The 9,053-nt window shown below is 39.0% G+C and overlaps 1 long non-coding RNA gene across 1 annotated transcript; it reads left to right on the top strand.

Moving 5' to 3' along the window:
- Positions 1–1,673: 1,673 nt before the first annotated feature.
- On the top strand, positions 1,674–4,983 carry LOC115930057. Its single transcript, XR_004066818.1, has 5 exons — positions 1,674–1,716; positions 2,281–2,402; positions 2,994–3,264; positions 3,875–4,119; positions 4,513–4,983. It is a non-coding gene; the product is annotated as an uncharacterized LOC115930057 (long non-coding RNA).
- Positions 4,984–9,053: the final 4,070 nt, after the last annotated feature.

The raw sequence follows: 9,053 nt of genomic DNA on the forward strand, positions 1-9,053 counted from the left end.
CATTTACATAATAGCAGTGAAGGGATGTTCCTTTGTCTACCCAGGAAGCTGTAATAAATGGAGATCCCGTTCAAGAGGCCCCTTGAAGCCATCCGTGGCACCGCGCGTCTTTTGTTTCTCTATCGTAATCCCCTTAATCCCCCTCCGAAACCGTACAGCTCCTAGTAGCACTAAGTCCTCCCTTTCTACACACAGCCCAGGCCAGCGAGCACGGCGGCTTTTGCTTTGCCGGCTCGTATTTGGGGGTGAATAGTGGTGATAACTTGACAACTTCCAGCCCTCAATCAATAAATGCGCAAGCATATAACACAATTTAATTTAGTTCTTTAGGAAGATAAACCTTTGGAGTACCTTCCTGGCTATCTACAAATTTCGGAAATTTTCGGAAAATGTCAATAATTAGATGAGAAAATCATGATGATGAAAACCTTCATTCGCTCTAACTCACGATTTCCTTGGTCGATTTCGCTGGTTGAAATGGCCATGTCTTTAGTAGAGCTATCCGAGAACGGAAAAAGCATTTGATGACTAATAGAAAGTTGCATTGGTCATATGTTGTGAATTCTGTATTTTATATGTTATAGCTAAATACATCTTCACTGAATATGACTTAACTTGTCGGTGCCACGCATGGCTTCAAAGCTCGATCCTTGCATATTTTTGCAAAAGAGTGAATAGAGAACTAAGAGAAGCAGATGGCGTTGCGTAACATTTGTACTATTGGAATGCCAGAGAGGGACTGTGCATTGATATGGACAGCTGTTGATGGAAATGATGGCTGGAGAGGGTTACATTTCTTTTTGTTAAGCCAGGTTAATCTTGAATATTTCTCCCTCGGAAAATTCTTTCGAGACGGTATCTCCATTTATTACAGCTTCCTGGTCTACCTGAGGAACTGTATATTTTGTCCGCTTTCTTTGTCAGTCATATTCATAGTGCTAGCTGGTCTCCGTAGCAGAATTAGCTCGCACACCTGTACGAGCTGCCTATGCAAATATACATTCCATCGGGGCACAGCCCCCCCCCCCCCCCCCGCGCCCAACATAAGTATGCATTCATTAACGATACAAACAACATTAATTTGTCTGCTATACAATCGTACCGCAGACAAATAATAGTTCATCCTAACATCGTTTATCACATAATATCACCCATAGCAACCATCACATACAGATGTCACTCTGAAGCTAGAATGACTTCCCTCTACACCGGCCACACCCTTATCTCGCATCCTCTCTTTTCATATTCAAATGAAACACCTTCAACGCAACGGAATTGAATAATTCCGTCACGCATGCCAGAGAACAATTAGTGTTTACTACTTATTGGCCGTATAAACAACATTTGCCAGCTGTACGATGTAACGCTGGCAAATACATTTCCTTCGTCTGCTCAAATCACGTGATGTATTTCAATTGAACATGCAAATAGCGCGCTCGCGCGAATCGGTTTTAGGTTTCGAGTAAGATGGGAAGCAAGAAATTAACCATTCTCTGCTAGATTCTGTCCTAGACAAGTCGTTTTGAGATATTTACTTAGCTTTTGCTTCGTTCGCCTAGCTTGCTTTGAACCACTGTTATTTCACTTGTGTAATAATGGTCTTTTACGGCAACAAGTTCACCGGGAACTGTGTGATGAATACCCTGGAGGGTACTCGTTGTAGGAGGAAGGCACCCGGCCTGTTGATGAACCGGATGAGTGCTGGCAACACCGACAGTATGTAGATAGATCTATATAGTTATTTTCTAAATTAAAAATGAATTTACCAACTCAGTAGTCAGCTCTCATGGAGAATTCGACACCGTTCGGGTGTTTACCCAACAACAGGTGTTGTCAATCACCCGGGTTAGCCTTGAGTTTTATGACCATTACATAGGCATTAGACCTTATGTAATGCTTTGATTTACCCGTTACCCGAAAACTCTCGAGTATTATCCGAGAAATCAGAAGGGGGGGGGGGGGATTCTTGACTGGCCAACGGGTTTGCTGTGTGCAGATTTGTACCCCCACTAATGGTATTTCCACCAAGTCTGGTGTCAGCGAATATGGCCTTCTGCGCATGGAAACTGCTGATACAATCCCTTTAATACACGCAGGATATTGACCCTTCAGTGAGTTGAAAGTTATTTGTTTTGGGTCATTCATTGTAATTACCCTATCGAATGTCTTACCAAAATTGCAACATCTGCACTTTTGTCTTATATATTCGCATTCTATTATTTGCAATCTAGTAGAAGTAATAGACTATATGTCCTGTTTTATGTTTCCTTTATTATACAGACAGCCAGCCGAGGTCCAGTGCTCTGCACATATTGGGCTTCATGGGAATGGCAGACGTTGCAGCCGGCGTGGACGTCACTCGCTAGACGAAAACGCTGTTGAACTCTACTGCACGCAACACGGTATGCATTTATTCAAAGTAAATCTCTCACATGTAACTTAGATCTACATTTTAAAAAGGCGTCTTGTGGACCATAGACTATAGATCTACATGTATTTGCCCAGACCATTAGCGGATCCAGAATTTTCCAGGAATCGAGGGCCGCATATTGCCATTGGTAAAAATATTAAAAATGGAAGAGTAAATATTGATTCATGTACATATGTATATTGATTCAAAATATTTTGAAACTAATTACACTGCCCCCCTCCGCCTCCCCCTCCCCCTCCCCCTCCCCCTCCCCCTCCACTCAGTGTTATTTAGGGTAGGCAGCATATATGCATGTTCCCTCCCTTTGAAAGCACCCCCTATCTCCGGTGTGTAAAGTCAATACTGGCCAGATTTTTGTGTATGTACGGGCCTTACTTTGTTGCGTGAAAAGTAGCCTACCCCTTTACCCTTTACCCTGGGATCATTGAATGTGTACGTTGGTGCATTGACGGGGGGTATATTCCAGAATAAATGGAGAATCGTGTATTTGAATGTGATCTGTGAAATGCCATGCATGTACTAGTAGCATGTCCTCATTTATGTTTTCGTTTGGTTTATACAGTCAACAAGTTGCATCGCGAGAACGGTCGTGCGGAGGTCGTTCCTGCTCATCGCCAACAGCAGGATGAACAGCGTAGGAGGGCGGAGGAGCGTGAGCAACTCCACCCGAGACGAAGGTCACCGCGTCTGGTAGAGCGAGAGATCGCAGCTGCCGCCGCTGTTCAACTCGCCGCGGAGAGAGAGCAACGTCGTGCCGCCAATCGGGCAAACCAGAACCTGCGGAGGTCGGCCCGGATTGCCGCGAGGCGAGGCAATGTGTGATTATAGCCTGGGTAAGTAAATTTTTTTATATGCTTTCCTAATTTTAAGTATTCTAACAATTCCTACCCCCACAACAAAAAATAACTAAACAGATGAGCATGCAATGTATTCAATGTACCAAACACAATTTGTTTAATTGAAGACTTGACATTGAGCCAAAACTTTACAACATAGCAGCAACTTTTAATGATCAGTTGGATCAAAATGAACTGAGATGCATCCAAGGTTTCTAAATAGTATGATAGTTATTTGTCACAATGATATAGGGGTTTTTCAAAATTCATTTATCTGAAAACATAATCCGTTTTATTTATTTAAAAAAAAGTTTGAAACAGAAACATCTTGCTCATAATGAAATTAAAGGGGAAGCCCACCATGATATTAAGTGTATTTTTTTAGAATCAGAACATGAGAGAAACAGTTCAGTGAAAGTTTGGGCATAAACATAAAATTGTAGATGAGCTTGCATGATGTCACATTTTTTTCACTGATGACAGCTTTAAAATTCATAACTTTCATATTCTTATTGTTATGCTTTTATTACAGTCAACTTAATTTAAGGGTGGACTTCCCCCTTAGTATAAATGATTTTTAAACTCACTTCATTCTCCTTTCCTACAGACTGATTCGCAGAAGCAGCAGGGGGGAGACCGAGGGGGGATACTGGGTCGAACACTGCTGAGGTTCTCGGGACGTAAACGCCTTGCTATAGGAGTAGTAGGGAGGAAGCCGAGACGGGTAGTGCATGGTCACTCAAAACCAGACCCGCTGTACTATCGTAGTCAAGAAAGACTGGGTGTGGTCAGTCGAGGTAGACGCCGGAGGCCATTCCCTTTCTTTGACCGCCTGTAAATTATTCCAAGAAGGTATGTCTACTGTTCATTATTTTGGCTTCATATGTTTAAAATAGTATTAATTCTTTATAGCATTATAGCATTACCTGGCAAAACATGGGGAGTCTTCATCTTTGCTTTTGTTTGCACATGTCCTCATCATTTTGGAGTGTATACCATTTATATGTATCCTCTATGTGGAAAATGTTTATATAAAGTAAAATGTAGGGCCGAAAGGTGAAAAACGTCTTTATATTTTGTCTACATACTCAGAAATAAATCTATTTTGAAATTAATGTATAAACTTGGTATAATCTTTACCTAACAAAATTGTTTAATTTGTGTTTATTTTTACGATATTATCTGCCCATCATATTTCCTTTGAGATGCCTAATACAACATTTGTTTAACCTCTTTATTCCACAGATCAGGCCTCACCGTGGGACGCGCACACACGTCGTAAGTATGCAGGTATTTCAATGTCTACCTTGTGATAATATATTCCTACTCACCAGATCAGTTTACCCAATACCTCCTAATAGAAGTCATGTATACTTCTGAGGTTTGACATGTAGGTTATTACATTGAGAATTTGTGAATATTTGGCTGAAAATCTTTTTTAATATACGTTATATTGTTATAAGGGTTCAGAAGTTGTCTTTTTTTGTAAGTTTAGTTATTGGTTTTGCAATCATCCATCTCATAAAAGTAGTTGTACTGATATTTCAATGTGTATTATTTATTGTTATAAAATTTAGTGTTGAGTTTATAAAGGTTAAGCTTAAATTATTAATATGACCTACTCGGTGATTAATGAGCAATGTGTAATTTAAAATGTGTTCAATTGACCTATGCTTTATGTACTGTATATAGTTGTTAGCCATGTGAAGTAAAAAATTCCACGTAATGTGGACAATAAAACAAATCAACAAATCAAATCAATGTATCTTGTTGTAAGAGCTAGACTTGGCAGGAGCTGTCCAATTACCCAGTTTGTAATTAGCACCAAATAACCACTAAATATATATCTGAACATGGAGAGGCCTAATAGGGATTGTAGAACTTGAGGAGTCACATGAATGCCATTTATCTCCAGTTAGAGATGCAAAACTTTACCCGTGTATCATGAAATACCATACTGGTGCATAAAATAAAATGAATGTTTGAACATGTATCCAATATTTTCTCAATTTGCACATTTTTTAAAACCAAATTTTCAAACTGCAATTACAAACTGGCCTATTATAGGATGTGTACTGATAATGTACTTGTAGACAGAATGTTCTTTCATGTGGAATGCACGAAAGAATAAGAAAAAAAGATGCCAACAATTAATGATGAACTAACAAAAATGGTTGCAAACTAATGATAAAATACAATTAAAAAATATGAAATTTAAAATTTAGAAAGAGACGTTAAATGAAAAACAAAATAAGATGGACAAAATAATTAAATTGAATAGAACACATTCTTTTTATAAAAAAAAGGTTTAAAATTAAGTTTAAAAAGGATGTGTGTTCCCTTCAAAGTCGAGACGAGTTACACGGGAAAACACTAAAATCACTATAATCCTTTAGCATTAGTGATCATAAGATTCTTGGTAAAGTTTTCCAGTCCCTTAAAAGAAACAACTGAAATCTCATCTTCTCCCATTTGCAATTACTTTTATTTAATCCTATTTTCTTATACATTATATACATGTTATGCATATGTAGGTTCTACTCATATACCGGTAAAGCAAATCCCCTTCTGTTTCTCTATTTGTAGTGGATTATTCTCAATCCTATCTTTTAAAGGGGTGCATTTTCCTGACATGTTACCAATTCGAAGAAGAAACACAAATCACATATGAAGAAATAAATCACCTTTATGTGGCTGGGGTAAAAAACAAAATTAAATTTAGTTTATTATTCATATTTACCAGAGGACATATTAAGCATTATATCAGAAAAAAAATACATCGTGTTCACTATTTTCAGGAATACAGCACCTGTAAATCCCATGTGTGTTCTCTAATAGGATTTGTTAGACTCTCTGTGAAATGAATAGTTTTTTTCCTTCTCTTATCTTTCCAGTTTGTATCTTAATCATATATAATTGCTTTTATTGTGGGATGTTTTGATTTTTCTTATGGTAGGATAGGACTCCTTTAAAATATAATAAAGATGTAATATATAGCTTTTTCTACTTTTCTTCTCAAGTCTCCACTAATATAAATTAATGTTTTAATACAGTAGGCTCTACTTCAAATGTGTAATACCTAATCATTCTCAGTATTGTTTAGCAGCTGTTTATCTTGTCCAATGCTCTCTCTGGTTTACCCTTCTCTCCATTGCAGCAGGGATGTTTCTCGATATTGTAGAATTCTCTTGATAGCTCTTTACATCTTCTAAGAGTATTGAATCTTTCTTTCAATAGGAGAATATCGTATGTCATTCACAATTCAAGGCTTTCGGTAACACTATGTGGTTTGTACACCAAGAATTAGGTCATATGGAAGTAAAAAAGGAAAGGAAAGAAAGGGTGGTCAAGATTGAGAAGGTTGTGAGGAGATCGCAAAGGGTGTAGTTTTGAAAAGAAAATTGTATCTTTCCTCTTTCTATATCATTTTTATCTTTCTATTTGTTTGTATTTTTGTTAATGTCTTCGTCTTTCTTTTTCTTTTTCTGTATCTGTATCTATCTCCCCTTTTCTCTTTTTTACTTTCTTTTACATGTATATTTTAGTCTTATATTATCCCCTCGCTGACGAAGTCGGAGGGGATCTAGTAACGCAGCCGTCCGTCCGTTCGTAACAAATCTGATTTCCGTTCGATAACTTTAGTAATGTTTGGCGGATTTTAATAAAAAATCTGTTATGAAGGTACATGGTATCAAAATACAGCCTAAGTTCGATTTCAAAGTATGTAGATCAAAGGTCAAAGGTCATAGCTTATTAAATATGCAAAATACCCAAATCTGGTTTCCGCTCTATAACTTTAGTAATGTTTGACGGATTTCAATGAAATTTCATATGAAAGTAAACGGTATCAAAATACAGCAGCCCAATTTCGATTGCGGAGTATGTAGGTCAAAGGTCAGAGCTCATTTAATATGTGGGGAAAAAGCTAATTAGAAAATTTGGTTTCTGTTCAATAATCTTAGTAATTTTTCGACGGATTTGAATGAAACTTGATATGAAGGTACATGGTATCAAAATACAGCATAATTTCAACTTTGGAGTATGTAGGTCATAGGTCATAGCTCTTTAAATATGCAAAATACCTATTTATATATGCGAAAATGTGGTTTTCATTCAATAATGTAAGTAATGTTGTTGAGTATGTACGTCAAAGGTCAAAGGTGACAGCTCATAAATATTAAAAACTTGCTAAATATAGGCCATTTTTACCCGGCGAAGGGACGCTACGCTTTGCATGGACTTGCTTTTTTTTCTGTCTCTCACTTCTATGTCCTTTTAGAACATTATCATTTATACTCTTTCTTCTTCTCATACTTTATCATCTTCTCTTCATTATCTTTCCCATCCATTGTACCCATCCATAATACCCATATTTACCACAATAAATCAATGTATCTACCTATCATTTGCTAGTTTATCCAAACTACGCCACAACTCTAAAAACATCACAATCGCGTATGCCCCACCCCCATAATTCGCCTTCCCAGGGTTCATGTGCGCAACGCACACCCGCCATTCATCCTCTTTCTATTCTCGCCTACCGGCAGAGACATCGTTACAGCTGAGTCACATTTAAATTCAAGGATTTTGTCCTTTTTTCGATAGGCTTAGCTCTTTTTACGCATTGAATTCCGTCCTCTTTTTTATTGCTATTAATATGGTGGTACAGGTTCCCAAGTCACATATTTATTTTTGCAGAAATTTGGGTATCATTTCTGCTCCGCATATTTCCACTTTCACGACCATAAATTACAGGCTTTGGTACGCCGCTGGGTTAGGGCGTTTGGTCCTGGCGTTACGGCCTTTGCTGTTTGGGATTTCTTACGTGTGGTAAGGCGGTTAATTTATTCACTGACCTAACGTCCCACCTTGGCTTGTTACGCTTCACGGATCACCGCTTCTGCGGCGGGACCTTTTGTCTGTTCGTGATAGTTTGGTTTTATGTTTTGTGACCATGTTGAGCCTATTTAGCTGAACCTTCCAGATTTAGCAAGGCCCTTGAGCAAGCTTCGTCACCCGACGCTTCAGCAAGGGGAACGAAGTTTGTAGTTTGTATTTTATGAGGTTTACTGTAGCCTTCTGATGTCCAGTCTCCGACTGTGACTTAGACGGAGAAGGCTGTGCTGATTTTTAGACCTCAGCCTGCGTTCTCTCCAACCGTTCAGACTGGGCTTCTCGTTGTAACAAAGCATCTTGGTGGGCGACAGGGTTTACCCTGGTCCCATCTGTCTGTTCTGAAGCCCAGTTAGGCTTGTCTGTTGTAAGCTGGTACCTGTTTTAGGTTGGGATCCGTCTTGATAATAATAATAATAATATTCAATTTTTATATAGCGTTTAATACAAATGTCTCTAAGTGCTTTACAAATATACTATTACCCTAGTCATTGGATTCAGTGCTTCCATTTTTGGGGGGAATTATCTCTTGGACACAATTCCCCAGCTAACCTTGAGGGTAATCAGAGTCCGTTGCTGATGTTGGGGCAACAGGCTCCCCGGCGGGTTTCCCGTCTCTGGCTTGTTTCAGGTCGGTGGGTTCGGTTTTCTGTCCCTGTTGCTGCGGACATCTGTTCCCTCTCTCGGCCGGACGTGTTGTTCCAGCCTCTGGCGGGGATTCTCCGTCGTCGTCCCGTGGTGCTTGCTCTCTCTGACTGCCAGGACGGTGTCGGGAGGACGTTGACTTCTGGACTCTCTGAAGAGAGTCTCATAGTTTATAGTCCAGAGTCGTAGGGATCCCACAAGGACCCTTTACAACTCTCCTTTGGAGCCCTTCTCCATTTGGTGTTAAG

Source organism: Strongylocentrotus purpuratus, unplaced genomic scaffold (genome assembly GCF_000002235.5).
Source record: "Strongylocentrotus purpuratus isolate Spur 01 unplaced genomic scaffold, Spur_5.0 spur5_contig_746, whole genome shotgun sequence".
Taxonomy (NCBI): domain Eukaryota; kingdom Metazoa; phylum Echinodermata; class Echinoidea; order Camarodonta; family Strongylocentrotidae; genus Strongylocentrotus; species Strongylocentrotus purpuratus.